Source organism: Papio anubis, chromosome 7 (assembly GCF_008728515.1).
Source record: "Papio anubis isolate 15944 chromosome 7, Panubis1.0, whole genome shotgun sequence".
In the NCBI taxonomy this organism is placed as follows: domain Eukaryota; kingdom Metazoa; phylum Chordata; class Mammalia; order Primates; family Cercopithecidae; genus Papio; species Papio anubis.
In genome coordinates, this window is record NC_044982.1 from 5283165 (window position 1) to 5291024 (window position 7860).

At 38.2% G+C, this 7860-nt stretch overlaps 1 long non-coding RNA gene across 1 annotated transcript in view; it reads right to left on the reverse strand.

Annotated features, from left to right (window-relative positions):
- LOC108586992 overlaps positions 1-7137 on the reverse strand; it is a 28769-nt gene extending 21632 nt beyond the window's left edge. Inside the window, exon 1 of the long non-coding RNA XR_001905112.3 lies at positions 7055-7137. This is a non-coding gene — a long non-coding RNA (uncharacterized LOC108586992). The remainder of the gene's footprint in view (positions 1-7054) is intronic.
- Positions 7138-7860: the final 723 nt, after the last annotated feature.

Here is a 7860-nt window from a genome sequence, read left to right on the forward strand (position 1 = left end):
AGGTTTTGCTTCACTAATGAAAAATAATTAGGCCTAATCAGAGCCAGAACTAGGATAAAGCAAATGAGACCTCTCTGACACAAAAATTTAAGGAGGACCCTGCCCTCGTATGACTCTGAGAACAAGTGTCTCCCTAAATTTTGCACCATAGGCACCTCACTTTCTTTACCTTTGATCCAGCCCTGGCCCTAGATCAAACACTTTGCTGGTCTTGTCTATCAAATCCTAGAGAGAAAGCCCAAAAGATCAAACTATTTTTAAGCGATTTAACTGCATCTCAGGGCACAGCACAAGAATATGCATAGAAATCCAGTACCTAACTGTAAAATCCACAATGTCTGGAATCCAATCAAAGATTCCCAGGCATGCAAAGAAGCAGAGAAATAAGTCCCATAATGAGGAGAATGATCAATTGAAACAAACCCAGAAATTTCACAGATGTTAAAATCAAAAGACAAGGACACTGAAGGCACCATGATAACTGTATTCATTATGTTCCAAAGTTAAACACAGTCATGGAGAATATAAAAAAGACCCAATGAAACACCCAGAGATGAAAACTACCGTGTCCATGATGAAAAATATTCTGAATTGGATTAACAGCATATTAGACATTGCAGAAAAAAGAAGAGTGAACTTTCAGATACAGCAATAGAAAATACCCAAATGAAACACACAGAGAAAAGATTTAAATGGAAAAGGCATCCATGTGCTATAGGACAACTTCAAGCAGTCTCATGTACATGTAATTGGAGACTCTGAAGGAGCGGTATCCCCTTGTTCATGGATCAGAAAACTCAAAATTGTTAAAATTTGAATTCGCCACAAATTGATCTGTAGATTCAATGCAATTCCAATCAAAATTCCAGCAGACTTTTTTGGTAGAAATTGAAAAGCGGATTCTAAAATCTATATGGAAATTCAGAGAAGCTAAAATAGCCAAAACAACTTAAAAAATATAGTTGGAGGGCTGGCTCTTCCTGATTTCAAGGCTTATTAAAAAGCTGTGAAAAAAAAACTATCATGTCATATTGACTGCAAGATAGACAAATAGGTTAAGGGAACGAGAATCATGAGCTCGGAATTAGATCCACAAAGGCGTACAAACTTGACTTTCAACAAAGGTGCAAAAGTGAGGGAATGGAAAACAGCATTTTCAACAAATGGTGCTGGATCTATTGGATATCTATACCTCATAAATTACACTTTGATCCGTAACTTGCATTATATACAAAAAATGTACTCAAAGTGGATCCTAGACCTGAATGTAAAACCCAAGGCCATAAAGCTTCTAAAGGAAAATACAGGAGAAAAATTTTGTGACCTTGAGTTAGGCAAAGATTTCTTAGATGTGACATTAACAACATGATCCATAAAAGGACAAACAGATAAATTGTACTTCATTAAAAGTAAAAACTGCTGTTCTTCAAAAGGTGCCATTAGGTAAATCAAGATAAGCCACAGACAGGGAGAAAATATTTTTAAGGTGTAGGTCTGATAAAGAACTTTTATCTAGTATACATAAAGAACTCTCATAACTCAATTATAAGAAAACCTAATTTTTTAACGGACAAAATATTTGAACATATACTTAATCAAAGAAGACATATAGATAGCAAATAAGCACAAGAAAATATGCCCAACATAATTAATCATTAGTGAACTGCAAATTAAAACCACAATGAGGTACCACTGCATACCCTCTACAATGGCTGCAGCTAAAAAGATGGACCATGCCAAGTGTTGGCAAGAATGTGGAGCCACTGGAACTCTTGTCCACTGCCAGTGGGAATGTAGAATGGTATAATCACTTTGTAAAACAGTTTTCCAGTTCCCTAAGAACTAAACATACACCAACCATATGTATCAGTCATTCCACGCTGAGGCATTTGTCCAAGAGGAAGGAAAGTGTCTAGTTCACTTGGGCTGATGTAATAAAATAACACAAACTGGGTGACTTATAAACAATAAGCATTTATTTCTCACTGCTCTGGAGGCTGGGAAGTCCAACAAGAAGAAGCTGGCAGATGTGGTGCCTGGAGAGAGCTCTCTTCCTCATAGATGCCACCTTCCTGTCCTCACATGATGAAAGGAGTGAGGGAGCTGTCTCTGGCCTCCTTCGTAAGGATGCTAATCCCATGATGAGGGCCCCATCCTCATGACGTAATCACTTTCTACAGGCCCTGCCTCCTAATACCATCACCTTGGGGAATTTTGAGGGGACACAAATATTCAAACCATAGCAGAAAGCATATGTCAACAGAATGCAAAAGCATGAGTATGTCAATGCTCATAGAAGTTTCATTTATAATATCTTCACCTGGGAAACAACCCAAATCTCCACCAAACAGTGAATAAATAAATTTTATTACAGGCATACAATGGAATATTACTCAGTAAACAAAGGAATGAACTGTTGATACACTCAACAATGTGTGGATCTCAAAATAACTGGGTGAGAGAGATCAGACCAAAAAAAGAGACACAGTATGATTCAATTTATATAAACTCTAAAAAGACAAACTAATATGTAATATAGAAAGCAGATCGGTGTTTACCTAGAGAAAAGGGGAGGGAGGAAAATAGAGATTAGAAAGAGGCACTTGAAAACTTTTGAGGATGATGGATACATTCACTATCCTGATAAGGGTGATGGTTTCACAGTTGTATAGATATATTGGATCTTACCAAACTGTAGACTTAAGATTCGATAAACAGGCCAGGTGCGGTGGCTCACACCTGTAAATCCCAGCATTTTGGGAGGCCAAGACGGGCGGATCACGAGGTCAGGAGATCAAGAACATACTGGCTAACACAGTGAAACTCCGCCTCTACTAAAAATACAAAAAAAAAAAAAGAAAAATTAGCCGGGCGTGGCAGCGGGCACCTGTAGTCCCAGCTACTCGGGAGGCTGAGGCAGGAGAATAGTGTGAACCCGGGAGGCGGAGCTTGCAGTGAGCTGAGATCGCGCCACTGTGCTTTGGCCTGGGCAACAGAGCTAGACTCCATCTCAGAAAAAAAAAAAAAAAAAACCAGTAAGTTTATTGTATGCCAATTGTTATATCTTAATAAAGCTGTTCAAGAAATTACATGGAAATATAAGGACCCAGAATAGCCACCAGAAGCATGCTAAACACTGTTGCTGACTTGGACTATTTGACTTCAAGCATTACTGTAAAGCAACAGTAATTATTTTAGTATGAGACCGTGATCCCACTTTATCCACAGGGAATACATTCCAAGACTCCCAGTGGGTGTCTGAAACCATGGATGGTACCAAACCCTATATGTACCCATAAGGAAGTTTAATTTACGAATTAGGCACAGGAAGAGATTAACAAAAATAATTGACCCTAAAATAGAACACTTATAAGAATATACCAGCATCACTACTCTTGTGCTTTGGGGCCATTATCAAGTAAAATAAGGGTTATTTGAACACAAGCACTGTGATATCAGGACAACTGATCTGATAGTTGAGATGACCGCTAAGTGACTAATGGGCGCAGATACAGACACCACGGAGAGTCTGGGCGAAGGATGGGGTTGGGGAGCACGAGATTTCATCCTGTTGCCAATTTTAAACTTATGAATTGTTTATTTCTGGAATTTCCCACTTAATATTTTCAGGCTATGGGTCACTGAAACCTGGAAAAGCAAAAGAATGGACAAAGGGGAGCGGTATGTTGTTAGGCAGCTAAATCAATGTGACGGAATCCAGAGCCTAGAAATACATCCACATGTATCTAGCCAATTGGTATGTGATGAAAGTTCCCGTGTAATTCAATCAGGAAAGGAAATTTTTCAACAAACAATACTGGAACAACTGGATATCCATAAGGGGAAAAAATCAATCTTGACTCCAATGTCATATAAAAATTATTTTGAACCCCGTCTCTACTAAAAAATACAAAAAAACTAGCTGGGCGAGGTGGCGGGCGCCTGTAGTCCCAGCTACTCAGGAGGCTGAGGCAGGAGAATGGTGTAAACCCGGGAGGCGGAGCTTGCAGTGAGCTGAGATCCGGCCACTGCACTCCAGCCTGGGCGACAGAGCGAGACTCCGTCTCAAAAAAAAAAAAAAAATTATTTTGATGTAGATCATAGACCTAAAATTAAATGTTAAATCACTGGAGAATATCTTTGAGACTTTGGTGTACACCAAACTTCTCAGAGAGGAATCAAAAATGATAACCATGAAAGAAAAAAATTACAAACTGGACTTCAGAAAATAAAAGATTTCTACTCATTAAAGGGCTATTTTACTAAAGTGAAAATCCAATCAACAGATGAGGTGAAAATATTTTCAGTACATATATTTGAAGAATAACTTATATTCAGAATATATACAGAGCTCCTACAAATCAAAACTAAAAAGATAGTCCTATAAAAAAAATGACAAAAAGATTTGCAGAGATACTTTACAAAAGAATATATAAAATGGCCAATAAGTACATGAAAAGGTACTTAGCATTATTTGTCATGAGAGAAATGCAATTTAACACAGCAATGAGAATCCATTTCATACCCACAGAATGGCTAAACTTGAAAACTGAATATACCAAGTGCTGCTGAGGATATGGAGCCACGTGGATTCTCATAACTTGCTGTTCAAGTGTCAAATGCCGCAACCACTTTGGAAAATTATTTGGCAATCTTAAAGAAGTAAATATATACTTAGTCGATCATCAAGCAATCCCACTCTTAGGTATTTGCCTGAGAGAAATGAAAACATGAATCCATAAAATACTTGCATAAAATTATGCATAGCAGTTTTATTCATAGTAGCTAAAAACTAGAAACAACCCAAATGTCCATCAACAGGAAAATGGCTCAACAAATTGTGTTCTGTTCATAGAGTGGGAAACTACTTTGCAGCAGAAAGGGATGTATGAGTGATATGTGCAACAACATGAATGAATATCCAAAGCATTGTGCTGAGATGAGCACACGCCTCACAATTCCATTCACATGACGTTCTGCAGCAGGCAAACTCAGCTATGGGAGTGAAGTCAGAACGGTGGCCAGGGTGGGCATGTGGCAGCTATCTTGGTTGATAAAAATGCTCTACATCTTGATTTGGGAGTTGGGCACATGAGTGTACACATTTGTCAAAACACATTATACCGTACACGTATAATCTGTGCATTTTGTTATATGTAAATTATGCCTCAATGAAAAGAGTATTACGGAAAAAAATAACCGTGAACATATGTTCTCCCAAAAAAGTAACAATGAAATACATGAAGCTGCAACCAATGAAACCATAGAGGAAACTAGATAAGTGAATAATTATAATTGTTATTAAAAATAAAACTCTCGGAAACTGTTAGATTGGCAGATCAAGCCATCAAAAACGTAAAGCAAAGATAGAGAAGATTGAATAACAATGAATTTGAGCTCTTAAGAAATGGAAATGGCAAAGACATTTCCCTCACAAAATTTTCAGGCATAGACAGCTTTAGATAAGAATTCTACCAAATATTTAAGGATGAAATACTTTTAGAGAAGTTGTTTTAGAAAGTAGAAAGTAAGGGAAATCTGCCCAACTCATTTTATGAGGCTAACATAACCTTGATTCCAAATATTGATTTGACCAATATAAGAAAAAATATAGGTCTACTTCATTTATAAAAATAGATGCAAAATTCCAAACAAGCTACTAGCTAATTAACCCTACTGTGTAGTTTGAAAAATAATCTAGTTGGGTTTATTCTAGAAGGGTAAGAACAATTTGACATTAGAAACTCTATCAATTTATCTACCATATTATTGAACTAAAGGAGCAAAGTAACTCTTGATAGATGCCAAAAAGGATTTGATGAAGTCCAACATCTCTTTCTGATTTTTTAAATTTCTCAGAAAACTCTGAAGGGAAGTGAACATCCTTAATGCAGTAAAGCTTTGCATATTAAAAACTTTGTAGAAAACCTACTACTCTGCAGATGAACCTTAATTCATTCTCTTTAATGTTGGAAACAGGACAAACGGAAGCACTGCAGCTATTCAACCTAACCCGAGAGGCTCTGGCTAGTGCCATAAGATGAGAAAATGAAAAGATAGGAAGAGAAGAGGGAGGGAAGAGACGCAGCTGTCATCACACGCAGATTATATATCATCTACATAGAAACCCAACAGAATGAACAGAAAATTGATTGGAACTAATAATAGAGTTTAGCAAGATTGCTGAATACAAGATCAACTTACTAAAATTAGTGGCTTTCCCTACACCAGCATTAACCAATTAGAAATATAATAGAAAAAGAGATACATTCACAAGAGGAACCCAAATGATGAAGTATCTAGAAATTAAGCCAGAAATAAATGCAGAAAACCTTTATAGAGGAAAAAAAATTAAAATTTAAAAAAATCGTAAAGGACATAAAAGAAGACATAAAAATGGAGAGATGAAATTGAAAACATCAAAAGGACATAAAAGAAAACATGAACAAATGGAGAGATAGACCATTTTTATGGATGCTTTAAGTTGTAAAAATGTCAAATCTTCCCACATTAATCTATAAATTTCATGTAATTTTGTTCAAAATACCAGCTGGATTTTTTTGAGGGACTTGACAAACTCATTCTAAAATATATATAAGCCATAATGTCCACAAATTGCTAAGTCTATTTTGACAAAGAAGAGCACATGGTTTGGGGGTGAGGAGTGGACTTACCCTGCATGATCTGGAGACGTCTTGCAAAGCCAGTGCCTACCTCAGCTGGCTTTCTGCAGCCGGGCAGGCCCAGGGATGCCTCATATGGTGCCACCTCCATCCTAGGTGGTTCAGGTCCCCAGGGATTGATTGTCCCCTATGTGACGGCCCCAGGGAAGACCACTTTTCCCAGCCCATTCATATGCTGGCCGCATTGAGCTCCTTGTGGCTGTAGGGATGAGGCCTTCATTCCTTGCTGACCCTCAGCTCCCGGAGGTCACCTGCATTCCTGCCAGGTGGCCCCTTTGTCTTCAAAACCCAAAAGCCAAACATGGGGATGCTTCCTCTCATCTGAGCCCTCCCACACCTCAAATCTCTTTCAGGGAGGGCCCAGGGCTCACCTGATGCAGGTTCCAGGGATTGTCTCCTTTTTTATTAACTCCAAGTCACCTGATTAGTCACCTAATCAAAGGAGGATACCCCTCCAGAGGTCACAGGAAGTCCTTGAGCTCAAGGAGCAGAGATCATATGCATTCTAGGGGGTATCTTAGAATTCCACCTACCACATCATAGTAATGAAAACAGACTCGAGGGCTTAAAGGCGTATCCTTCACATAGGAAACATAGTGTGTGGTAGAGGTGGAGTCACCAGCCAGAGGGGAGGGGATACATTATTTAATTGTCTATGTAGGGAAAACTGACTCACTGTACAGAGAGAGAATCAGATTGATTTCCTAACACCTCATACCACACACACATAGAGCGTCTGGATGCGTTAAATATAAATGGATTAAAACACTATGCGTGAAGATAAAACTATAATATTAATGAGAAGTGTGCCGAATACCCTGTGATTTTCAGGTGGCGGTGAGGCTTTTGAATAGGGTCTTTGACAAAGCACATCCTATAGAATAAAATGCTAATGGGGTTGACTACGTCAGAATTAAAGATTTGATCAGCAGAAAATAGACTCAAAGTTAAGGGAGGATGACAGACTGTAATATGCTGTTTACAATGCTGGCGTTGATAAAGGATTACTATCTAGAACATACAAGGGACTGTCAGAAATCAACGAGGAAGAGATGGGAGACCTGCAGAAAACAGTGGGCAATTCGGAGAAGGGAAATCTGAAAAGCTAACAAGTAGGTGAAGTGATACTCAATTTCAATAGCAATTTGGGAGGGAGATGCAAAAATAATAAGACACC